The sequence below is a fragment of the Schistocerca piceifrons genome, chromosome 1, assembly GCF_021461385.2.
Source record: "Schistocerca piceifrons isolate TAMUIC-IGC-003096 chromosome 1, iqSchPice1.1, whole genome shotgun sequence".
Classification (NCBI taxonomy): domain Eukaryota; kingdom Metazoa; phylum Arthropoda; class Insecta; order Orthoptera; family Acrididae; genus Schistocerca; species Schistocerca piceifrons.
The window spans coordinates 580,529,457-580,555,806 of record NC_060138.1 but is presented as its reverse complement, the minus strand read 5'-3'; positions in this window follow the sequence as shown (position 1 = coordinate 580,555,806).

Here is a 26,350-nt window from a genome sequence, read left to right as displayed (position 1 = left end):
GGACATTCCATTTCGGAAATCGTCAGGGAATTCAATATTGCGAGATCCACATTGTCAAGAGGGTGCCGAGAATATCAAATTTCATCTTTTACTTCTCACAACAGACTACGCAGTAGTCTACGGCCTCCACTTAACGACTGGGAGCAGTGCTGTTTGGTCAGAGTTGTCACTGCTAAATAGACAAGCAACACTGCGTGAAATACAAGTAGAAATCAAAGTGGGACGTACGACGAATGTATCCGTTAGGACAGTGCGGCAAAATTTGATGTTAACGGGTTATGTCAGCAGATGACCGACGCGAGTGCTTTTGCTAACAGCAAGACATCGTCTGCAGCGGCCCTCCTGGGCTTGTGACCATATAGATTGGGCCCTAGACGATTGGAAAACTGTGGTCTGATCAGATTTCAGTTGATAAGAGCTGATGGTAAGTTTCGTGTGTGATGCAGACCCTACAATATATGGACCCAAGTTGTCAGGAAGGCACAGTTCAAGTTGATGGTGGCTCCATAATGGTGTGAGCTGTATTTACGTGGAATTGTCCAACTGACCGATCACTCAATGGAAATGATTCTGTTCGGGTACTTGAAGATCATTTACAGGCATTCAAGGACTTCATGTTCCCAAACAACGATGGAATTTTTATAGATGACAGTGCGACATGTCACCGGCCGCAACTATTCGTAATTGTTTGTAGAACATTCTGGACAATTCGACCAGATGATTTGACCATCCAGATCGCCCGACGTGAACGCAATTATAGATGGCTGTAGAGGCAGCATTACTCAATATTTCTGCAGGGTACCTCCAACCAGTTGTTGAGTCCATACTACCTCGAGATGCTGCATTACGTCGGGCAAAAGAAGGTCCAATACGATTTTTGGAGGTATCCCATGACTTTTGCGACTGCAGTGTGTAACAATGTTCACTGGCCGCGACAGTGAACATCAAAGATTTGTGGCTTTTTAAAATAAATCAAACTGCTTTTACAAAATGTGTGCAATATTCATAGTTAATTGATGTTACGTGGCTCACAAACTTACAAACTTGATTTTTTTTTTGGTTGTGTGATAGTATTTCAATTGTTTGAATGTGAAAATTGAAGGCACAAACAAAACAGTTATTGTTATAACAGAATTTGTTCGCGTTTTTCAGATTAAGGTAAAGATTTTAGTAACAATATAATTTCTAAACATTACAAGTATATCGTAAATTTGAAAAAAATTTGCGGAGATTTGGATTTACACGGGAATACAAACCAAGAAAAAGCTACTGAGGAATTTTCTTTGGTAATACATTCTTCAGTCAAACAATTTTCATCGAGATATTGTCACTTCAGTGAGTTGTAGAGAACATAAACGTTTATTATGCATCGAGATGTAACTTCACTGGATAAACTGGACTTGTCTAAGTTTGATTAGTCGGGAACTGAAACGTAGATGATTTATTTCCGGTCTAGTTAAATATAAGTTCTAAAATTTATCGAAACAAGTAAACGAATCAAAAAGACTGTGACGCACTATGGGAAAAACGCCGCCATTAATCGTATGGACACGTGAAATTCAATTCCAGTCATTTATAACTGTCTAAAGAAGCTGGCGTTTGCTGTTTTGACATTTTCATTTGCCTATGCCCGCGAGTCATTAGTTTTTGAAATAAATAACATTAAAGACTTGCTAAGAAACCATTTGGCAGATGACACGAGTTCAGCTAATACTCTATGAAAAGTTGCAAATAAGCAATAAATTATTTGGCATTAAATTTGTAACAGCAGAAATCGCTTAATTCTATCTTTCATTAGATAAAATAAAAATGCTGATTTTATGACTACTGGATAAAAGTTCTGTTTTTGCTTGAAAATAAAGATTGTGTATATCCAAGTATTTAATTTTAATCATTAATCAGTAGAGCCCAAAACTGTAAAATGTCTATGCACTATCAAATCTTAAAATATGCAAGCATTCATGGACTGTCACATGTCCAAACATGGAAAAAAGAAGGAAAAAAAGAAGAGTAATACATAGTACCAAAATTTAGCTTGATGGTCGTATGAAAAATCATTGGAAAAAATGACATGTAGATGTTCTACTGTTCGCCATCCCTGGTGTAACCATTAGAGACGACTCAAAACCGTCTGAGGAAATTTGAATGTGATCTGAAGCAGCAAATGGTGTTTACACTTTTTCAGTCCTCCTGTTTCGCATTCCTGGTTTTCCATCTGCCTCGGCCAATGTGGTCTGGTTCCCCTTATTCCGCCTCAGCTACACTATGTCGGCGATTGCTGCACAAACAAGTTCTCCACGTACGCGTACACCACCATTACTCTACCATGTGAACATAGGGGTTACACTCGTCTGGTGTGAGACGTACCCTGGGGGGTCCACCGGGGGCCGAACCCACAACAGCTCTGAAATAGTTATCGGGGCGGCGGCGGAGGGGTGAAGTGGACTGCGGTAGTCGTCGTGGGGTTGTGGGGCACTGTGGCTGCGGTGGGGACGGAGCCTCTCCGTCGTTTATAGGTCCCCAGTTAACATACTATACAATACGATACAAGTAACGTGTTTAAGTAATTAAAATTGCATACAAGCCATTGCAAATGTGAAATGCAGGTACATTAACAACCGATGTAACCGCCAGAATATTAAATGGAAGCATGCAAACGTGCCCGTATTGTGCTGTATAGTTTTCGAATGTCACTTCGTGGGATGAATGGTTCAAATGGCTCGGAGCACTATGGGACTTAGCATCTATGGTCATCAGTCCCCTAGAACTTAGAGCTACTTAAACCTAACTAACCTAAGGACAGCACACAACACCCAGCCATCACGAGACAGAGAAAATCCCTGACCTCGCCGGGAATCGAACCCGGGAACCCGGGCGTGGGAAGCGAGAACGCCACCGCATGACCACGAGATGCGGGCTCGTGGGATGAAGTTCCACGCCTGTTGCACTTGATCGGTCAATACAGGGACGGTTAGTGCTGATTATGGCTGACGTAGGAGTTGCCATCCGATGATGTTCCATTGGTGCTCGACTGGGGACAGATCTGTTGATTGAGCAGGACTGTTGGAAAGTACCCCCTGAAATTCTGTTTATGAATAGCAGCTCACCAGATTGACGCATAATTAGAGGTCATGCTGCATGGGATGATTACGAGAGTGCTCCTACTGTCATACGGAATCACACCCCAGACTATAACTCCAGGTGTGGGTCCAATGTGTACAGCGGGTACGCAGGGTGGTTGCAGGCCCTCAACTGGCCTCCTTCTAACCAACACACGGCCATCATTGGAACCCAGGCAGAAGAAGATTTTTTTTTAGAAAACACAATAGACCTCTACCCTGCCCTCCAATGAGCTCTCGCTTGACAGCACTGAAGTCGCAAATGGCGGTGGTTTGACGTCAGAGGAATACACGCTAGAGGGCGTCGGGCTCGGAGCCGTCCTTGAAGTAGCCGATTCGTAACAGTCAGTTTGTGTCATTGTGGTGCCAACTGCTGCTCAAACTGCTGTTGCAGATGCAGTACGGTACGCAGTGTCATAAGCCGAACACGATGGTTTTTCTCTCAGTAGTGTCACGTGGCCATCTGGAAGCAGGTCTTCTTGCGATCGTATATTCTCGTGACCACTGCTGCCAGCATCACGTCCAGTGACTACCTTTCTTCCAAGTATTTCTGCAGTAGCTCAGAAGGAACATCCAGCTTCTTGTAGCCCTATTACACACTTCGATCAAACTCAGTGAGGTGCTGATAATGACACCTTTGTCGCCTTAAAGGTATTGTTGATTATCATCAACTCACCGCGTCAAATATCAAAAGTAACTAAGCCCACGACCGTTACAGCTTGTATATGAAGGAAAACTGATTTGTATCGTTAAAGTGGTGCTACTACCACCATTATTATGCGATTGGCTCGAAATTTTAATATACATCATGTTTCAGATTTAGAAATAAACTTTCCAACTATCGTTTGTATCGCATAAATCCCTTGTGGTGTTGCAGTTTTTTTTTCTGTGTATATATGAGTATACACTGAAGAGCCAAAGAAACTTGTACACCTGTCTCATATCGTGTAGGGCCTGCGCGAGCACGCGGAAGTGCCGCAACACGAAGTCCCATGCACGCGACTAATGTCTGAAGTAGTGCTGGAGGGAACTGACACCAGTGTCCGGAAATGTCATCCAACGACGCTACAGAGTACTCAAGTTATAGGCGCCGGCGCCTTTAAATAAAGTACTGTAAATTCAAGGTGATTCCGTCACGATGTTACAAACTTTCAAGGACGATGGAGACAGATAAACGTATCAATTAGAGGCAAGGATCCCTGGTTCGGAAACAAACGAGTCGAAAGTTACAAGCGAAAACCATTCTGATGCCTCAGACAGAGGAATACACCTACCGGTACTGCTGTTGCCCAGAATGTAGGGTATGCAACTTCCAGTGTAGGAAGTATGGACCAAGACAAGAAAACATGACTTGTAAATATTAGCTCTAAAACGCATACCACTGGAGCTACAAGCACTTGTTCACACCTTCTCTAGTGTGAAACACATCTCATGTATTGAACACGTGCTCATGGCTCTTAAGGTATAAGTTCTAGACTAAACCTTTATAAGAGAGATTTTCTTCTTTTGGTCTCTACAACCATATCTGAAAGAAACCTAACCTACAATCTTAGAAACAACAGTATCGGTACATGTATTCCGCAGTCAGAGGTATCAGAATGGTTTTTCGCTTATAACTTTCGACTCTCTTGTTTCCGGTGCATGTACCCTTACCTCAAATCGATACATTTATCCTTCTCCATCATCGGCCTGCACTGTAGCTCACCGTGTTCGGGCAAAGGGTTAACTCCCCACTGTAAAAAAAAAAAAAAAAACAGGTGTCATGGGACATCTACGCTGAAGAAATAAAACGAACAATAACGATCAAAAAGAGTTAAAAAAGGGGTAGGGTCTTTGAGTAGTGATCAAAGCATCCTCTGTCCCATGTTCGAACCCCGCCACGGTTTAAATTTTGAATAAAGACCATCAGCAATGACAAGCGAAGACTTCCGACATAAGAAGTCACCCTCATTCTGACAACGGCCTTGTCAAAGAATGCGAAGAAGCGGATAAAGATTCAGGAGACTCTCTTGTCCTTGGGGTGGGAAACTGCCCATAAAAACGGAAGAATAAGCTATGATCAACGGCATGAGTATGCAAGGGGCATTAAACGATCTTAACGTGGGCCCACAGGACATGTGACCTGTAATTGAAAAAGTGTCATGATGGTCTCTCCATTGGCGAAAGATTCTGGATCTCCGGTATGGGTCTGTCAAAGGGAAAAAGACTGAATAACCAACGAAAGGATAAAATTCTACGAATCTGGCGTGGAATGTCAGAGGCTGAACGTGCTAGGGAAACTAGAAAATCTCATAAGTCTGATACAAAGGCTTAGTCTAGAGTTAGTGTGGGTCAATGAAATGAAATGGAAAGTATACAAGGACTTCTGGGCAGGTGAATATAGGGTATTATCAACAGCAGCAGAAACTAGTATAACGGAAGTAGGATTCTTTACGAATAGGAAGGTAGGGCAGAGAGCGTGTTACTCTGAACAGTTCAGTGACAGGGTTGTTCTTATCAGAATCGACAGCAAACAAACACCGACAACGATAGTTCTGGTATACATGCCTATGTCGCAAGCTAAAGATGAAGAAACGGAGTAAGTATATAAGGATATTGAACGGGTGAAGGGAGAACGGAGAGAACGGGGAAAGGGAGATGAAAATCTAATAATAGTCGTGGGGGACTGGAATGTGGTTGTAGGGAAAAGAGTGAAAGAAAGGGATACTGGAGTATATGGGCTTCCTACTAGGAATGAGAGTTCCAAAATAAATTTCAACTAGTAATAGGAGTACACTGTTCAAGAATCAAAGCAGAAGGAGGTGTATTTGGAAAAGGCTAGGAGATACGGGAAGATTTCAGTTAGATTACATCATCGTCAGATAGAGATTCCGGGATAAGATACTGGATTGTAAGGTGTACCGAGGAGCACATATAGAATCAGATAACAATATAGCAGTGATGAAGAGTGGGCTGATATTTAAGAGATTAGTCACGAAGAATCAATACGCAAATAAATGAGATAAGGAAATACTAAGGAATGAAGAGATGTGCTTGAGGTTCTCTAAGGTTCTAGATAGTGCAATGAGGAATAGGTCAGTAAGCAATCACCGAACCTGGAAAGAAGAAAAATAATTACAAAGAAGACAGCTGCGACGGAACTATGAGCAATAAGAAATATTTCAGTTCTTCAGTTGATCTAAGAGTCGCTGAGGCATGAAGTAAACAGGAAGTACAAGTAAGGTAAGACGAAATGGTTGCATGAAAAATTAGAAGAAATGGAAAAAGAGTTGAGTGACTGACTCACTATATAGAAAAGTCATAATAACCTTCGGTGAAAGTAAAAGCAAGGGTGGTAACATTAAGAGCGCAATAGGAATACCGCAGCTAAATGCAGAGGAGAGAGCGAATATGTGTGAAGAGTACCTTGAAGGCCGCTATGACAGGAAAGATTTTGTCTGATGTGATAAAGGAAGAAGATAAAAGAAAAAGATTTAGAAGAGATAGGGGATTATTCAGCATTAGAATCAGAATTTAAAAGAACTTTGAAATACTTACGATCAAATAAGGCCGAAGAGATACACGACATTCCATCAGAATTTCTAACATCATTGAGGGAAGTGGCAACAAAATGATTATTCACGTCGGTAGGTAGAATGTATGCATCTGGCGATTTACCACCTGACTTCTGGAAAAATATCATCCACACAATCCCAAAGGCTAAAAAAGCTGACGAGTGCGAGAATTATCGCACAATCAGCTTAAAAGCCAATGCATCCAAGTTACTGACAAGAACAGTAATCAGAGAAATGAAAAGATGTGTTGGATGACAATCAGTTTGATTTTAGGAGTAGTAAATGCGCCCGGGAGGCAATTAGGACCTTGCGTTTGATAGTGAGAGTAATACTGAAGAAAAATCAAGATGTGTCTACAGGATTTGTCCATCAGGAAAAGGCATTCGACAACGTAAAATGGTGAAAGGCGTTCGAAATTGTGAAGAAAATAGGGGTAAACTATAGGGGGATACGGGTAGTATATAACATGTACAAGAGCCAAGGGAGAATAATAAAATTGGAAGGGCAAGAACGAAGTTCTCGGATTACAAAGGGTGTATGGCAGATAAGTCGTCTTTAGCCCCTACTGTTCAATCAATACATCGAACAAGCAATGATGGATATAAAAGAAAGGTTCAGGCGTAGAACTAAAATTCAAGGCGAAAGGATATCAATGATAAGATTCGCTGATGACATTGATATCCTCAGTGACAGTGAAGAAAAATTACATGATCTGCCTAATGGAATGGACTGCCCAATGAGTGCAGAATATGCATAGAGAGTAAATCGAAGAAAGACGAAAGTAATGAGAAGTAGCAGAAATGAGGACAGCGAGAAACTTAAAATCAGGAATGATGGTCACAAGTAGATGAAGTTACAGAATTCTACTACCTTGGCACCAAAATAACCAATGATGGACGGACCAAGGGGAACGTGAAAAGCAGATTAGTACTGTCAAAAATGGCATTCCTGGCCAAGAGAAGTCTAAGAGTATCAAACATAAGCCTTAATTTGAGGAATAAATTTCTGAGAATGTATGTTTAGAGCACAGCATTGTATGATAGCGAAACGTAGACGTAGACTGGAACAGAAGAGAATCGAAGAATTTGAGATGTGGTGCTACAGACGAATGTTGAAAAGTAGGTGGACTGTTAAGGTAAGGAATGAGGAGGCTCTCTGCAGAATCGGAGAGGAAAGGAATATGTGGAAAACACTGATAAGAAGAAGAGACAGAATGATAGGATATTTGTTAAGACGTCAGCGATTAACTTCCATGGTACTAGAGGGAGCAGAAGAAGATAAAATCTGTAGGAGAAGACAGAGACTGCGTCTGGAATCTTGCAAAGAGGGCTGGAGCGGCGCATGCGTAGAGGACTAGTGGGGCAGGTCCTAGTGGCTCCGTCCTCCCGCACAACCCAGTGACGCCGAGTGCAGAGGTTACAAGAGAGGTATTGTGCATCGTGGTTTGCTATTGAAATTTTGAGAGATCAGTCTTCGGGAAGAGTCGGGGAACATATCTGCCTCCCACATACATCTCGCGAAATGACCACGACGAGAAAATACGAGAGATACAGAAGCTTACCGACTCCCATTCTTTCCGTGCACATTCTTCCCGTGCACCATTCGAGAGTGGAAGAAGGTAGGGAGTGGTAACAGAACTACCCTCTTCCACACACACTGTTTTCGGAGTATGATGTAGATGTAGATAGGTGCACGAACATTGTCCTATTGAAAAATGCACCACGATATTTACGTGAGAGGGAACATATCAGGACACAAGATGTCTGTGGCGTTCTGTTGTGCGGTCAGAGTTCAGTTAGACACTACTTGCCATGACGTGAAGTCACACTTCATGGAATCCCACACCATGACGAGTAACACGTTTGAGTCTATCCGAAACAACGGAACAATAGGACGTCTTCTCAGCTTCCCGCCAAACTCGCTCACGATCAGTGTCCAGGATAGTGCAGAACCGCGATTCATTGATGAACACAATGCGACCCCATTCATCAGCAATCCATACTTCCAGATCACAGCACCACGTCAAACGCAACCGTTGTGTTGTGGTGTTAATGACAGCCCACTCTGGATGTTGTTAGTTTCCGACAAGAATGTTGTAGAGAGCCCATCACATGTTCCTGGACGAGGGGCGCAGATGTGAAGAGGACCGCCCTTTGTAGTAGTCAGTTGTGGTCGACCAGAACCTTGATGTCGGCTGTGCCTGCACTCACGTTCCCATACAGTCCGGCATCGGACAAATATCTCATCCGAATGCTCCAAAAATATGAACACTGGACGATTTGAAAATCCGGCTAAATGGAGACACACAACGAGACTGCTTTTAAACTCTTGGCAGGTGCTAATAACGCTGTCTCAGACGAGTGCGTGGGGAGTTCGTGCCCTTCCGTGCGATCAGCCAATATCTGACTGTTCACGCTGCCTGTATACCCCACCAACGCTGAACAGGCACAACACTCATGCACTCTGGTGACCGTTCTCCCTGTTACAAAGAATTACAACTCTAATAATATAGATACCCAGTTATGGTGTGTACGTATACGAAGTTACATTGACATCCAGCCACGCCTTACGCTTGCCTCACTTTTGCGGTGAGCCAGTGTATTTAGTGTAATCCCATTATTTTTAAGTTATGTTTCTTAATATCTTAAAAAATATAAAACAACCGAAAGTGTAGTATAAAACACTATACATATATAAATATTTCTGTTAATATTTGAAATAGAGCCCCACTGGATGCGACAAAGAAGTCGTTTGTTGCTTCAAAACCCGTTATAGGGCGGGGTGTGTGTGTGTGTGTGTGTGTGTGTGTGTGTGTGTGTGTGTCTGTGTGTATGTGTGTGTGTGTGTGTGTGTGTGTGTGAGAGAGAGAGAGAGAGAGAGAGAGAGAGAGATGCCAGGTGGCCTCTGAAGCCATAACACCCACTTCAACAATGTGTCTACATAGATAAGTCAACAATAAATTGCGCCGTCTTTGCCTTCCACAATTTAAAATTGATTTCAGCAACTTTCCCTTTTAAATAATTTTCTTGAACTCTTCATAATTCAACAATATTTACTGCAAATATTAGAAAAGTAACAATATGCAGTTATTCCACTCAAATGGAAAAATAAAAAGTTTCAATAATGTTGTGTGATACTGAAAATTATTTTATTTCATTTTACGAATGTTTGATGTGTAAAGGCCATTACAGTGAATTCGCAGAGTCTTTCTAATTGGCCCATATGCTCTGATGTTGCAATAATTACTGTGTAATTTTTGTGCATGATCATATATAATTCTTACAAGTGTGTTTATGAATGTATTACGTCAGTGCAGTGCTTCTAATTGTAGAATGAGCAAAATTATTTTCTTCTCTAATTTAGATTTAAGAACTGTGCAGAAGAAGATAAAGTACTCCTACAATGTTTGTTTATGAAGGTTTTGTTGCAACACTGTGTTAGGTATCCGATGTGCGCACAATCGTTATTCCTAATTAGGTAGGCTATTTATACAGTAAATCTCTAAGGTCACGTTGGAGGCACTTTCTCCTGAGCTGAGCCAGGCAAATTAAGAGTAGTTTCTGATGATAGTATGATTCCTATAATGTGGCACCAGTTCAGTTTGAAACCTATTCTAAATAAAGAGAATAATGTCATTGCCCACAATGTATCGAACGTGAGTGTGATATCGGGCCGGCCGGAGAGGCCTAGCAGTTCTAGGCGCTACAGTCTGGAACCGCGTGACCGCTACGGTCGCAGGTTCGAATCCTGCCTCGGGAATGGAAGTGTGTGATGTTAGGTTTAGGTAGTCCTAAGTTCTAGGGGACTGATGACCTCAGAAGTTAAGTCCCATAGTGCTCAGAGCCATTTGAACCATTTGAATTTGTGACATCGGATGCATTTTCTCAGCTACGTGACTTCTTTGGGATAAAAACCCACTCAGAAGAATGTTAAACTACATATCCAGAATTTTTTTGTGGTACGTTTTCACTGAAATTTAGGCACTCAAGTAGTAACAGAAATAAGTGGTACAAATTGTCGGTTAACGGATCGTTTCTTCGGAGTTTACGTCAGTGGGTTCACGGTGACATTTGGCGATAGTGTAGGTACTTGTCAAGACGTGTAAAGTTATTCATTATACCATGAGGCACTTCTACGATCCGTCAGCAGTGTTCATTCAGTTACATTGAACTACGTCACAATTAATAACATGTTCTGGGCTATTATGCCGTGGTCGAATGAGTTTCGCCTCAAAACTCAATGTTTCGTCCCCATCTGCAGAGGACATTTTCAAGAGGGATGTAACGTCTACGAATGTCTGATTTAGACCCTGGCTCGCTACTGAGTACAGCAGAAATCCGCTTCCCGAGTTTAAGCTGAATTGGCCGTTGCTGTTGCTATCACAGGATGTTTGGGAGACTGATACACGTCTTCTTCAGCACCTGGATCGAAATGTCATTAAATTTTACGCTCTCTTCCTTCCTATTGAAATTCCTGGGGTGTTTTACAATCTCTATAGCCTCTCTGTATAGCCTTTCAAAGTATCCGCTTGTGGCTGCCAGTACTTGAGTCCTATCAAAATGAAGAGAGGTTATAGAGATTATTAAACACTACAGCAATTTCAGTAAGAAGGTGGAGGGCGTAAAATTGCGCTCGTGTATTCAAAACATGTGACGTTGCGCCATTTCGCGGAAACTTGCGGAAGTGGAACTCTGCTGTAGTGAGCACCGAGCGAGGGTGTGAGCCGGACATTTAAAGAAGTTACGATTCCCCTTGAAAATGTCCTCCGCAGTTGGAGACGTAACGTTGGGTCTTAAGGTGAAATCCATTCGACCACGCCATAACAGCTCGGAACATTTGATTAATGTGGCTTTTCGGGCCGTGGGAGTTTACATTTTACAATTTGACTAAGTTTTGTACGGTAGTTAGTGAATGACGACCATGTACATTGGGTTCTCGACATGTAGTATAGTTCTTAGCTGTCGACTATGTCTATGGTTGTTTTCTAAAAAACTTATTTCTAACAACTCAGTATGTTGAACGTATCATCACCCTGTCAGCCAATATTCCATAGCTTCCCTTGCGACGTTCACATTTAGTAATCCCTGCCGTTTTCTTGTACCGGTCCATTCTGAATTATTTATTTTTCGCGTGGACCTTCCGAACCAACCACCTGTCAATAGAAGTGCAGTTCACAAAATTTATCTTGAAGACTGAGAACATGGCGACGTCGTAAACACCGTAGCGTTGTATATGTATAGCCATACGTACGTGCATAGTACACTGGCTGAGTACCCGGCGTTGCCAGGATATGTAATCATTCCAGTCATCTGTTACCCCACCTCATTCTTCCACTCTATCTCCTCCTCCTTCGTCTCTAGCCATCTCTTCCTCCTCCCTACGTGTCTATCTGCTCCTTATCCCCTTCTGTCCTTGTCCTCTTCCCCCTCTATTTGCTCAGCTCTTCCAGCCCCCTCTCTGTGTCTGTCCTCTCTTCGCCTCCCTCTCTGTCCACCCCTTCTGCCCTCCACTGTCCATCTCCTCCTACCCCCATCTCTCTATCCATCTCCTCCTCATCCTCCTCCTCCCTCTCTTCCCATCTGTTACTACTCCCCCCCCTCTCTGTCCATCTGCAACTCTTTTCTTTTTCTTTGATGGGACTATGTAGACTTTCCCGGCGTATTAGTATATCAAATTCTTGTCGGGTGTCCAGCCGGATCAAACTGTCATGTGAACACAATATTTCAGCGGCCCACCTGGCCGCCATCATCAGGTGAGAAAAGCTACGCTGCTCTCGCCGATAACTTTCTTTATTCATCTCCTCCCCTGCCTTCTCTCTGTCCGTCCCTTCCTTCCCTCTCTCAGTCTTACTCTTCTCCTTCTGTCCATTTCCCACCAACCCTCTCTCTCCCAATCTCCTCCTCGCCACCTGTCTATGTCCATATCCTGCTTCCCCCTCTCTCTTTCCATCCCCCTACATCCCCTTCTTTCACCACGTCATCACCGCTACTCCAGCAGGAAGATACTGGTTCTTACCTTCTTAGTACTTCTTTCCATATAGTAAGCAGTGTATGTACTAAGTTTGGTTGAAATCGATCCCGGGGTTAGCAGTTCTTACCACTGGATTTTCCCGTGTATGCATATATCAAATATATTTCAGATGTATTTAATATATTTCACACATATTTGTACACGTCGTTCGTCTATGACTATATCGAATTTCGCCATGCTCTTTCGTTTTCACGCATCACGAAGTTTATGGCATTATATCTCCTGAGCCATGTGTCGTTCAGCGATATAATTTGTTGCTACATTTAGTTTCATTCGTAAATAATGTCTGCGAAACGAGTTGCGAATAGAGATGGTAACAAAAAGGTAATAGATTTAAACTAAATGCATGATGCGGCAGTTTTCCCCGCATCTCATTACTTGAAGTCATACACTATGTGTATTTTTGATCAAAAGTATCCGGACACCTGGCTGAAAATGACTTACAAGTTCGTGGAGCATCCATCGGTAATACTGGAATTGAACATGATGTTGGCTCACCCGTAGCCTTGATGACAGCCTCCACTCTCGCAGACATACGTTTAATCTGGTGCTGGAAGGTTTCTTGGGAAATGGCTGCCCATTCTTCACGGAGTGCTGCGCTGGGGAGAGGTATCGGTGTCGGTCGGTGAGGCCTGGCACGAAGCTGGCGCTCCAAAACTTGCCAAAGGTGTTATAGGATTCGGGTCAGGATTATGTGCAGGCCAGTCTGACAGGGATGCTACTATCGCGTAACTACTCCGCCACAGGCCGTGCATTTTGAAAGATGCAATCGCTCTTCAACAGTGGAAACAAGAATGGGCTTAAAACATCAATGTAGGCTTGTGCTGTCATAGTGCCACGCAAAACAACAAGGGGTAAAAGCCCCTCCATGAAAAACACGACCACACCATAACACCATCGCCTCCGGATTTTACTGTTGGCATTACTCATGCTGGCAGACGACGTTCACCGAGCATTCGCCATATCCACACCCTGCCATCGGATCGCCACGATGTGTACCGCAATTCGTCGCCCCGCACAACACAACGTTTTTCCACCTTTCAATCGTCCAATGTTTACGCTCCTTACAACAAGCGTGGCGTCGTTTAACATTTACCGGCTTATTATGTGGCTTAAGAGCAACCGCTCGAACATGAAATTCAAGTTTTCTCACATCCCACCCAACTGTCATAGTACTTGCAGTGGATCCTGATGTAGTCTGGAATTCCTGTGTCGTGGTCTGGACAGATGGTTCAAATGGCTCTGAGCACTATGGGACTTAACTGCTGTGGTCATCAGTCCCCTAGAACTTCGACCACAACCAGTCACCGGAATAAATAATTTGTGATCAAAACTGTTTTTGAAAGTAAGTATTTGTAATAAATATTTATCACTGTATACTCCCGCAATGTATTCAAAAGTTTGTAATTAAGTGTAAAATTTGTTGAGAGTCATAAGTGATCTCACTCTAAAGAACTATATGAATAAAATCTGGGTATCCGCACTTCGTAGGCTATACTTCTTTATCAGCCCCTCCTCCACCCCCTTTGATACGTAGATGTTTCTTACGCTGCTGCGATTCTTTCCAGACAGCAAATGATATGAGAGCAGAGTTTAGCAGGAATTGTTGTAGTGGCTTAGGAAGGGAAGTGGAACACCTTCTACAAACACACTTACAAGCGGATATACACTTTATTAATATGTGTAGATGTGTGTATATTTGGAAGTTTAGTGCACTTCGTCGAAAGGCCCTAAACTGAGTCAAAACTTGAGAGGTCATCGCTTATATTTTTCGTTAATATTGAAAGTCCTGTGAAAATCAGACCTGAAATGTTGGGCCTGATATCTGAAATTTGTCCTAAACCGTGTGAACGAATCGATAGGCACCGACAATCATGACTCTTTTAGTCGCACTCAGCTCTCGACGTGCGTCCGTTTCGATCACTGCGGCTAGTAAACATTTACTCGCAGGCTGAGTGGGTACGGCCACACACAGATCCACAACACCTGTGAGCAGCGTTTGGGTTTACCCCCCTTGCAGACGCTATTCGATGATTAATGGCTGCTTCGTGTGTCCTTTGCCTGTTTCTGCATACCTAGCGCATGTCCCAATATCGTCTTCTCACTGGAGGTAACTATTTTTCTAATACGTAACCCGTCTCTGTGTCCAGTATGTAATCTTTTCGTTAAAAGAATCAATCAGAGTGATTTAGTTGCTGAGACAATGGACTTGCCATCGTTATCGAAGTCCAGTATCCCGTCCGAGTATCTAGATTTAGGTTTTCCGTGGTTTCCTTAGCCCAAGAAAGGCCAGTTCCGTGATCGTTCCTGAGAAAAGGATTAGGCAGATTTTGTGAAGATATAGCCTTTAGTGATTGGCAAACTGTTCCTCTTTTCTCTGTCATTTCTTTCGCTGTCTTAGACTAAGTATTCATATCTTTGATGGTGTAGCATAGCTGTGTTTTGTAATAATGTCTGAAACGTAACTCCAGTTTATTTCTTTTCCTCTAATGGAAAAATGTGTTCTCTTATTATTACTTGTTTATGGAAAGACTTTAAATTCTTTTGTTTATTTATCTGCATTTTTAATATTATCTGTGATGTGAAGAACTGGTTTGCAAATTGCAGGCATGAAAGCACTGAGACCGGCATCGAGAGTGACAGTGGAGCAACGGATACAGCGAGGGACATTTGGCTAGTGAGTGTGTGGTTGACAGCATGGCGTACGCGCATTGTTGATTTGAGATGCATAAACTAGCCGAGACAGTGAATCGTGGACCTTAACGGCTGACGATGTAGATGATGTCGCAGTGCTCAATGAAAGTTGTAGGGACCACTATGAATAGAAGGATCGTACGTTTTAAGTATTACTAAATGGACTATGTCTCAACCGGTAGTGACGATGCTTTCGCAAGTATACGTCGTAGTGATTGTTACCATGTGCACATAATGACAGTTGTGAATCAGGTGCAAGAATGGTTTTAGTGACTGTGAATTTGCGATGGAGGAAGTCATATGCAAACGTTATATCGTGATCATAAATTACCATGAACAGTGTGTAAAGTATTGAAACGAAAGCTTGGAGTGTTAAACGATTAATAGCTGGGTAGATCCTAAAACTGTGGAATATCGCCAACAATTAACTCTCCTCAGCCAGTGGGTTGTTAAACACCACTGCAGACGAATAAAACGTTCTCGGGTTTCCAATCGCGTCAAGTAATTAAAATTACATGAGGTTAAAATGGCTCTGAGCACTATGGGACTTAACGTCTGAGGTCATCAGTCCCCTAGATCTATCTAAACCTAACTAACCTAAGGACATCACACACATCCATACCCGAGGCAGGTTTCGAACGTGCGACTGTAGCGGTCGCGTTGTTCCAGACTGAAGCGCCTAGAACCGCTCGGCCACAACGGCATGCAAAATTACACGAGCTTCCTGCCAATTGCACCTTGGCCATTGTCAAGTGACCACTTGGCCGAAATCTTGAGTAATATTAAATGCTTGGCGGCTGGAAACACGAGAGCTGTTTATTCACTGTTACCGTCGCGGGACGGCATTCCTACACCACTGCAGATGACTTTGCAGCATAAGCGAGAAGAGACTTTACCAGCATACTTCGCTGTGGAACTACGACGAACGGGTTTGCTGGAACAAATTTATCTGCAACATCATAGGCGTCGACGCCATCTCAACAAGCTGCTACTGCTCTTCATCAGCTTACATATAAGCTGCATAACTATACGCTGTCCCCAGTTAAAGACTAGCAGAATTCAACAGTTCAGATTGTAAGCTGTTTGTCTCCTTACAAACGTACATTCTTTCTTTTCGTTTTCTCAGTTTTTGCTGCGTAAATAAAATTGCTGGAAGTGAATGATTAGCATCCAATGTAGATTTCTCAATCCATCGTTAGTTATAAGTATTTGTCTTTACTCAAACTTATTCTTTCTTTGAAATTAATGCTGCTGCAATTCCATTTATACTGCGTGCCTTTTGGAGGAAAGTGCTACAAACGCGTGAGCAGTATTATTTTCAAACTGAGTTGGCATACCGTAATGTTTAGCGTTTCATACGGTCGCGCGCGTAAATCGCGGTATCCACCAATAATTCTGGGCACCGACCAATAGAATTAATGCTACGTGTTCGCTATTGGTTTAAGCTTCGCGGCGATGGTAAATTGATTGTGACAGCTGTGAAACCACGCAGGTTATATTTACACGGTAGTTAGTTATGTTATCACACTTTCATGGTTGTTGATGATAACAGCGATAAGTGAACAGATATACAGTCAAATCCTATAGTGTTCGCCGGATTAGTAACAGAATTGTGTGTGATGTACATAATTTAGTGGCTAGGTTGAATCACATTCTCAACAACCACACAATTCGGAAGTACAACGAGTGCTTCCTGGGGCGAAATAACCCGACATCAACTCAGTTTACTTAAAAAAAAAGACGTATAAATACAGCGCCTAAAATTTCATCCTATAAATATAGCACCCACAATTTCACGAAGTACACCCTTGAGAACTGTTTTCTCCACAATTTCCATCCCCTTGCTTCCCCATCGCGACATTGTGCTCCATCTCTGATGCCCTCGTATAAAAAAAGAAAAAAAAAGAAAAGGTTCAAATGGCTCTGAGCACTATCTGAGCACTATGGGACTTGGTTCAAAATGGTTCAAGTGGCTCTGAGCACTATGGGACTTAACGTCTGAGGTCATCAGTCCCCTAGAACTTAGAACTATTAGAACTTAGAACTACCTAAACCTAACTAACCTGAGGACATCACACACATCCATGCCTGAGGCAGGATTCGAACCTGCGACCGTTGTGGTTGCGCGGCTCTAGACTGAAGCGCCTAGAACCGCTCCGGCCCTCATAAAATACGACGGGAGGTTTAGTCTTTCTTTCTTCAGTACTTCAACTTTCTCTTCAGTTTCCGTAATTTCTATCTGCAGCATATTATCGAATGTAATTTCCCTTCTTTTTCTACTATTCGCGTGTCACTTCCGCTCTCTGCGGAAGATATCCTTATCTCTAGGTCATTGATCGTCATGCGTCCTAGAAAGTGTAATTCTTTCCATTGATCGACTGATTCGTAAATAGTTTGGTATTCAGTACTTTCTACTACTATTCACGACTCTGATGTGGCCCAGTAATTTAAGCACCGTGCTTATATTTGAGAGCAGCAATGTGCAAATCCTGCCTGGATTACATAATTTACGACGGTCCCTCTAAATCACTTCCATCTAATGCCAACATTGCTTAATCGAAAACCGACTATTACATTCCCCGCCCTCGTCCAGTTCAGTTAGTGCTTCGCCTCTAATGACTTCGACGCCGACGAGACACGCTTACACGGATTATACAAAAGTATGCACAAATGCATACTTGCCGACACGAGCCAATCTTGAACGTGGTGCTATTGTATTTGAACACGAACGGCACCTTTTCAAAAGTTGACGGTTCAAAAATCAGTTGTGGTCAGGACAGATTTCTGTTAAGTCGTGAGTGCAATATGTCGGGGCACATTGCTGGCGCTCGCATGGTGGCTGCTTCCGAAATCAAAGAGGGAAACGTGGTGCCGAAGCAATAAAACCTGGACGTTAGGACAATAGAAGAAAGTCATTTGGTCAGATCAGTCTTGTTTCATACTGTTTCCAACTGAAGGCCGACTTTGCGTCCCAAGAGTCAACCATTACGATATGGGCTGCCCTATCGTGGTTCTCCACGGGCCTCTAAGATCGCATTACTGCCAAGGATGACAATTTTAGTTCGTCAGGCCCATTGAATGGCACAATGTTTGATACTCAATGGTGACCTAGTGTTCCTAGGCGGCTGGGCCCTGTTCAGGCAGCTCGCATCGCCGAGGACTGGTTTTTGTGAGCACGAGGATGCAATATCTTCGCTGGACGCCACAGTCGCCAGATCTCACTATTGTTGATCGTCTACTTTGGGTAGAAGAATGAGTGACTGCTATCCACTTGCAACACCTTCACTTGAACTTGCCACTGTATTGCAAGTAGAATTGTGTAAGTTTCCCTTGAAAACAGTACAGGACCTGAATTTATCTACTCTGTGAAGACTGGACGCAATTTGAACGCAAACAGTTTTTTTGCAGCATATTGAGCATGGTAATGTGTTGTATTTTTCGTATTTCCATATTTCTGACTATCCCCTGTACTTTTCTTAGCGTTACGCGGAAATTTTTTCGCTAACCACCTTGTCAGTCAAATTACATAGTCCTTCCAGTTGTACGAGGGTCACTCCAAAAGAAATGCACACTAGTTTTTTTTAAAAAATCCATCTTTTATTCTACATGTTTGAAAGTCTTACAGTGTGTAGATACATCCTTTAGGAACAATATTTTCATTTCTCCACATAATTTCCATCCCTCTCAACTGCCTTACGCCATCTTGGAACCAGCGCCTGTATACCCGCACGGTAGAATTCTGGACCAACCTGTTGGAGCCACTGTTTGGCATCGTGCACAAGGGAGTCATCATCTTCAAACCTTGTTCCACGAAGAGAGTCTTTCAGTTTCTCAAAGAGATGATAGTCACATGGAGACAGCTCACGACTATAAGACGGGTTCAAAAATGTGTGAGAAATCTTATGGGACTTAACTGCTAAGGTCATCAGTCCCTAAGCTCACACACTACTTAACCTAAATTATCCTAAGCACAAACACACACACCCATGCCCGAGGGAGGACTCGAACCTCCGCCAGGATCAGCCGCACAGTCCATGACTGCAGCGCCTCAGACGGATCGGCTAATCCCGCGCGGCTGTAAGGTGGGTGTTTCAGTGTTGTTCATCCGAGTTTTGTGGCCGCTTCCATGGTTTTTTGACTGACATGTGGCCGTGCGTTGTCGTGCAACAGCAAAACATCCTGCTTTTGCCGATGTGGTCGAATATGACTCAGTCGAGCTTGAAGTATGTTCAGTGTCGTCACATATGCATCAGAATTTATAGTGGTTCCACCTGGCATGATGTGCACAAGCAAGAGTCCTTCAGAATCGAAAAACACCGTAGCCATAACTTTTCCAGCAGGAGGTGTGGTTTTGAATTTTTTTTCTTGGGTGAATTTGCATGATGCCACTCCATTGATTGCCTCTTCGTCTCTGGTGAAAAATGATGGAGCATGTTTCATCACCTGTCACAGTTCTTCCAAGAAATTCATCTCCACCATACTCCTACTGTTCCAAAAGTTCGCTGCATACCGTTTTTCTTGTTTCTTTGTGAGCCACTGTCAACATCCGGGAACCCACCCGGCACAAACCATTTTTAACGCCAACACTTTCAGTATTCTGCAAACATTTCCTTCCCCTATCCCAACGTAGCGTGACAATTCGTTCACTGTGATGCGTCTGTCAGCAGTCACCAATTGGTTAACTCTCTGCACATTGTCTGGAGTGTGTGCAGTACGAGGCCTGCCGCTGCGAGGACAATCCTCAATATTGCCGTGCCCGCTTTTATCTCGTAACCTGCTTGCCCACCGACTAACTGTACTGCGAACGACAGCAGCATCTCCATACACCTTTTTCAAACTATTGTGGATGTTTCCCACTGTCTCGTTTTCACAGCACAGGAATTCTATGACATCACGTTGCTTCTGACGAACGTCAAGGGTAGCAGCCATCTTGAAGACATGCTGTGACGTCACCACTCATGGGAACAGGTTGAAGTAAGTTTGAAAACAAGCGGGAAGGATGTATCTACAGACTGTAAAACTTTCGCACATGCAGAATGAAAACTATATTTTTACAAAAATAGTGTGCATCTCTTCTTGAGTGACCCTGGTATATCACATCAAATGGCTCTGAGCACTAAGGGACTCAACAGCTGAAGTCATCAGTCCCCTAGACTTAGAGCTACTTAAACCTAACCTAAGGACATCACACACATCCATGCCCGAGGCAGGATTCGAACCTGCGACCGTAGCAGTATATCACATTGATAAGAAGGATGTGACAACTGTGAATCCGAAAGTCACCATTATTTAAGCTGTCATCCGTGTTCTGAATCTTGCCTAGTCCGTCACTTGCTTTGTCTACTCACGAGCTTAACAGCGCTGGCGATAAATTACAAACCTATATTACACCTCTGGTCTACTTGCTCGCTGCATATTGACCACAACGGGGTTTCGGGGTTTTGTAGAGACTGCATAGATCTCAGCTGCCTCTGTAATTCGTTCCAGTTTTCCTTTATCGCCCTCTAATTTACCGAAACTGCACGACTGTGATTACTTTACTGTACAAAGTAGGTCCGCTCTGCCAGTCTGGAATTTCTGGACCAGTGCGACACATGGACTGTGCTCGCGGTTTAGAAACAGCGGTCGCGGCCACGAGCTTTCAGACCGTGTCCCTCGCAGTGCAAACTGAAATTACAGGGTGCTGAAATTAAAAACGGAAAAGGATATTTATCTTTCATATGGTAGCTCTTGCGGTGTGGAACCACCGTGGCAACTATAAAACGTAGAAATTTCCGTCACGGACTCATGGTTCGAGCGCAGTTTGTGTTTCAAGTTTGTTCCGTTGGCTGCTTCCGTGCCGAATTACAGAAGTCTGAATGCAAAGCGCACGCCCGTCACTACATCAGTGGCTATCGAACTTCTGGAGCAGTTGTACTGATGCTAGTGTCTTCCTCGCTGTTTATTTATTAAAGTGGTTTGCTATGCGTCTCACACACATTCTCTTTGAGAGAGCAAGGAATTTCGTGGTAACGAAGCTTATGGGTTAGAGCTGGCTCAGAGGCAGCAGCTAGCTGATCAACTCGCTTTGTTTGCAGCAGCCTTTTTCCCAGAGCACATATCATTCGCTTATTCAATTTCAGTGAGGCGGCTGGAGTTTGACGAACTGAAGTAGACAGGCGCACTAACTCCGATTCCGACGATCGTTCATGAACTCATTGTGCCCATCTACAAACAGAAAATCAGATCGCTGCTTTAAAAACTTTGTTTTAAACCTATTTTATGCTTATTTTAAATGTAAACTACATAACGCTGAACATATAAAAATAACAGCAAGAAACAGTGCAGCTATCTTGCTTGTGTATCTATTTAATAAAATTTAATCTGCTTACTAGCTATAGGAGTAAATTACGGTATACGTACAATAAATCCGGGTTAATTCTGGCAGACACGGCAAAGATCTTGGATCCAATGAAGGGTTTGGACTCGCAGTAATAATTGCAATAGCTAAGTAATAGCGAGGCAACCTATTACTCTTGATTCTTTTATGTAAATCACTATTAACGCGTACTTGTTGTTGTTGTGGTCTTCAGTCCTGAGACTGGTTTGATGCAGCTCTCCATGCTACTCTATCCTGTGCAAGCTCCTTGATCTCCCAGTACGTACTGCAACCTACATCCTTCTGAATCTGCTTAGTGTATTCATCTCTTGATCTCCCTCAACGGTTTTTGCACTCCACGCTGCCCTCCAATGCTAAATTTGTGATCCCTTGATGCCTCAGAACATGTCCTACCACCCGGTCCCTTCTTCTAGTCAACTTGTGCCACAAACTTCTCTTCTCCCCAATTCTGTTCAATATCTCCTCATTACTTATGTGATCTACCCATCTAATCTTCAGCATTCTTCTGTAGCCCTACATTTCGAAAGCTTCTATTCTCTTCTTGTCCAAACTATTTATCGTCCATGTTTCACTTCTACACATGGCTACACTCCATACAAATACTTTCAGAAACGACTTCCTGACACATCTATACTCGCTGTTGACAAATTTCTCTTCTTCAGAAACGTTTTCCTTACCATTGCCAGTCTACATTTTATATACTCTCTACTTCGACCATCATCAGTTATTTTGCTCCCCGAATAGCAAAACTCCTTTACTACCTTAAGTGCCTCATTTCCTAACCTCATTCCCTCAGCATCACCCGACTTAATTCGACTACATTCCATTATCCTCGTTTTGCTTTTGCTGATGTTCATCTTATATCCTCCTTTCAAGACACAGTCCATTCCGTTCAACTGCTCTTCCAAGTCCTTTGCTGTCTCTGACAGAATTACAATGTCATCGGCGAACCTCAAAGTTTTTATTTCTTCTCCATGGATTTTAATACCTACTCCGAATTTTTCTTTTGTTTCCTTTACTGCATGTTCAATATACAGATTGAATAACATCGGGGAGAGGATAAAACCATGTCTCATTCCCTTCCCAACCACTGCTTCCCTTTCATGTCCCTCGACTCTTATAACTGCCATCTGGTTTCTGTACAAATTGTAAGTAGCCTTTCGGTCCCTGTATTTTACCCCTGCCACCTTCAGAATTAGAAAGAGAGCATTCTAGTCAACATTGTCAAAAGCTTTCTCTAAGTCTACAAATGCTAGAAACGTAGGTTTGCCTTTCCTGAATCTATTTTCTAAGATGAGTCGTAGGGTCAGTATTGCCCCACTGGTTCCAACATTTCTATGGAATCCAAACTGATCTTCCCCGAGGTAACGCATACTACTAGAGCAGAAATATGTAGCCCGCTAAATATCTTTTTCTCGGAAATAGTCAAATGCCATGGGAAACCTGCACTGGTATATGAACAATTGGAGCAGAGACCATAAGTGATATAATCAATTAGGCTGCACAGCTTATTAAAAAAATTTATTCAAGAGAAAGAGCTTCACAGCTTGAGCAAATCAATAACGCGTTGGTCCATATCTGGCCAGTATGCAAGCAGTTATTCGGCTTGGCATGGACTGAAGGATTTGATGGATATCGTGACATATTAGGTCCAACTGGTGCACTAGATCTTCAAAATCCCGAACCGGACAGAGGGCGCTGCCTATAATGCTCCAAACGTTCTCAGCTAGCGAGAGATCGAACAACCTCGCGTTGGCAAGCACGAAAACGAGCAGTAGCAACTCTTGCCCTTTGCGGGCGGGTATTATCTTGCTGAAATGTAGGTCCAGAATGGCTTTCCATGAAAGGCAACAAAACGGGGCGTAGAATAGCGTAGACATTTCGCTTGCTGTAAGGGTGCCGCGACAACAAGCGAAGGGTCGTGCTACAAAATGAAACGGGACTCCAGACCATCACTCTTTTTTGTCACTTGCAACATGCGTACTCAGTTATTTGCTGGATGTATTCCAGTATCTGTTTTCCTCCACAGTTTTTATCATCTACAGCTCCCTCTGGCACCATGGAAGTTAATCGCTGATGTCTTAAGAGATAGCCTGTCGCCCTATCCCTTCTTCTTGTCAGTGTTTTCCACATATTATTTTCCTCTCCGATTCTGCAGAGAACCTTCTCATTCTTTATCTTATCAGTCCATCTATTTTTCAACATTCGTCTGTAGCACTACATCTCAGATGCTTTGAGTCTCTTCTGCTACAGTTTCCCACAGGCCAGTGTTTCACTACCATATAATGGTGCGTTCCAGACATACATCCTCGGAAATTTATTCCTTAAATTAAGGCCTATGTTTGATACTGGTAGACTTCTCTTGTGGAGTAATGCCATCACTAATCTGTTTTTCACGTCCTGCTTGCTTCGTCCGTCATTGGTTATTTCGGTGCTTACCTTGTAGACTTCTTTAACTTCATCTACTGCGTCATTTCATTCCTGATAAGTTTCTCGCTGTACTCTACCAGTCATCATCTCCAGGTTTAGTTTCTATTAAGTGCAGCGTTGTTGCTGATGTCAAATTCGAGGCTGTGGACGTAGTGCCCTTCAAACGGAGGGCATCCTGGTGGCCTGCTCCGGCTGCTGCTGGCCTCCTATCCTCAAGATCGGAGCGGTACAGACATTCAGCTGCCATCACCTGTGCAGGTAAGCGGCTTTCTTGGTTTGTGACCAGTGACTTAAAAACATCATTTCGGAGACGGAGGTCGGCGGAGTCATCCCGGTGGAGCAGCGACGAGGTGCGACTCACCGGCGGTTCTGGGGGCCGCCTTAATTTGTCTCTTGGATCAATATTGTTTTAAGAACAAGCATTAAGATTGCTGGTGATGTAGAGTCAGACTTTTTTTTTTTTAGTCATCTGTCTTCCGACTGGTTTTACGTGGCCCGGCACGAATTCCTCTCCTGTGCGAACCACTTCATCTCAGAGTACCACTTGCAACCTACGTCCTGGAATTTCCTGCTTTTAACTGAAGCAGCAGTTTGACCAGCAAATGTGTTTGGAAAAAATGGTACCTGTGTTAGTAATTGAACTTTTACTTCCACAAATATGAAGGTAATTGAAGTTGGGGTTGACCAACTTTGTGTTTACAATTAAGTCTACCAATGTTCTGTTTCATACTGTTATTTCTGATGAGCACTGTCAGTGTCAGTTTGATGTTAATTGAAGCTGGAGCTTGACCAGCGTTTTTCTGAATTATACCTTCTAATGTTTCTGGTTTTTAAATAAAATGAATTCTAATGTAAGAAGTTTTGGATGTGCGCCTTCAGCGTGGATTATTTGATAATTAAAGCTGAAGCTTGACCAGAGTTGTACTTTGAATTATATCTGCTAATTTTCTTGTCTTTTAATGATTGAGTTGTACAGGGTGTCCAGAAAAGGACTCCCTGATTTCAAAATTAAATATCTCGAAAACAAAGATCGATAGAGGAATGCAGTAAACGGTATGTTTATTGTGAAAGCTGTAAGAAGTTTATACAACAGTTTGAAATAATAGTTACAAAAGCTGCTAACAGATGGCGCTGTACGCTGTACAGCTCATATCAGCATACATAAGTGAAATAATCGTATGAAAACAATCTTTGCAAACAATCACATCACAATGTTTTCAAAATGTTCACCATCGGCACTACAGAGGTGGCGCAAACGAAGAATGAAATTCGCCATCACATTTCGTAGTATCTCAACCGAAATGGATTCACATGCCACAGAGATCGCCGATTCAAGCTCGTCCAGCGTGATGGGATGCTTCGGGTAGACCATGTCTTTCACTGTGCCCCACAAAAAAAAAGTCACAGGGAGTCAAATCTGGCGAATATGGAAGCCAATCCATGCCTGCACCAGTAAATTTTGGATATTCCAAAGCAATGACTCGATTACCGAAGTATTCCTCAAGAAAGTGAAACACTTGTTCGGTCCGATGTGGTCGGGCTCCATCTTGCATAAACCATTCAGTACCTGGTAGATCCTCTAACGCTTGCTGTGTGGCGACAAATTGTTCCAAAATTGCAACGTAACGTGCACCAGTGACCGTTTCTCGAATGAAAAAAGGGCCAATAATGCCTCTGCTGCATACTGCAGCCCACACAGTAACTTTAGGAGAATACAGGGGTTTCGCTCCCAACCAATATGGCTTTTCGGAACCCCAAAATCGCCAGTTTTGCTTATTCACGTATCTATTCAGGTGGAAGTGTGCTTCATCTGTAAACCAGATGCAGCCAACATCAAATCCTTCACTATCAATCATTGTGAGCATCTGATTAGCAGAGGCAACCCTTTGTTGCACAGCTCGTTCGGGTATGGCCTGGTGCGTTTGAATTTTGAATGGAAACATGTGTAGGCTCTTTCTCAGCATTTTCTGCGTGCTGGAACGCTTCAAACCGGTCTCAGATGCAATTCTACGGACGGATGACATTGGATTTCGCTGAATAATTCCAGAAACTGTGGCGATATTTTGAGGCGTAACTGCGGTTTGCTTGCGGCCAACATGCCCCACTAGATCATCAGTTACGCTGCCTGTTCGTTGAAATTTTGC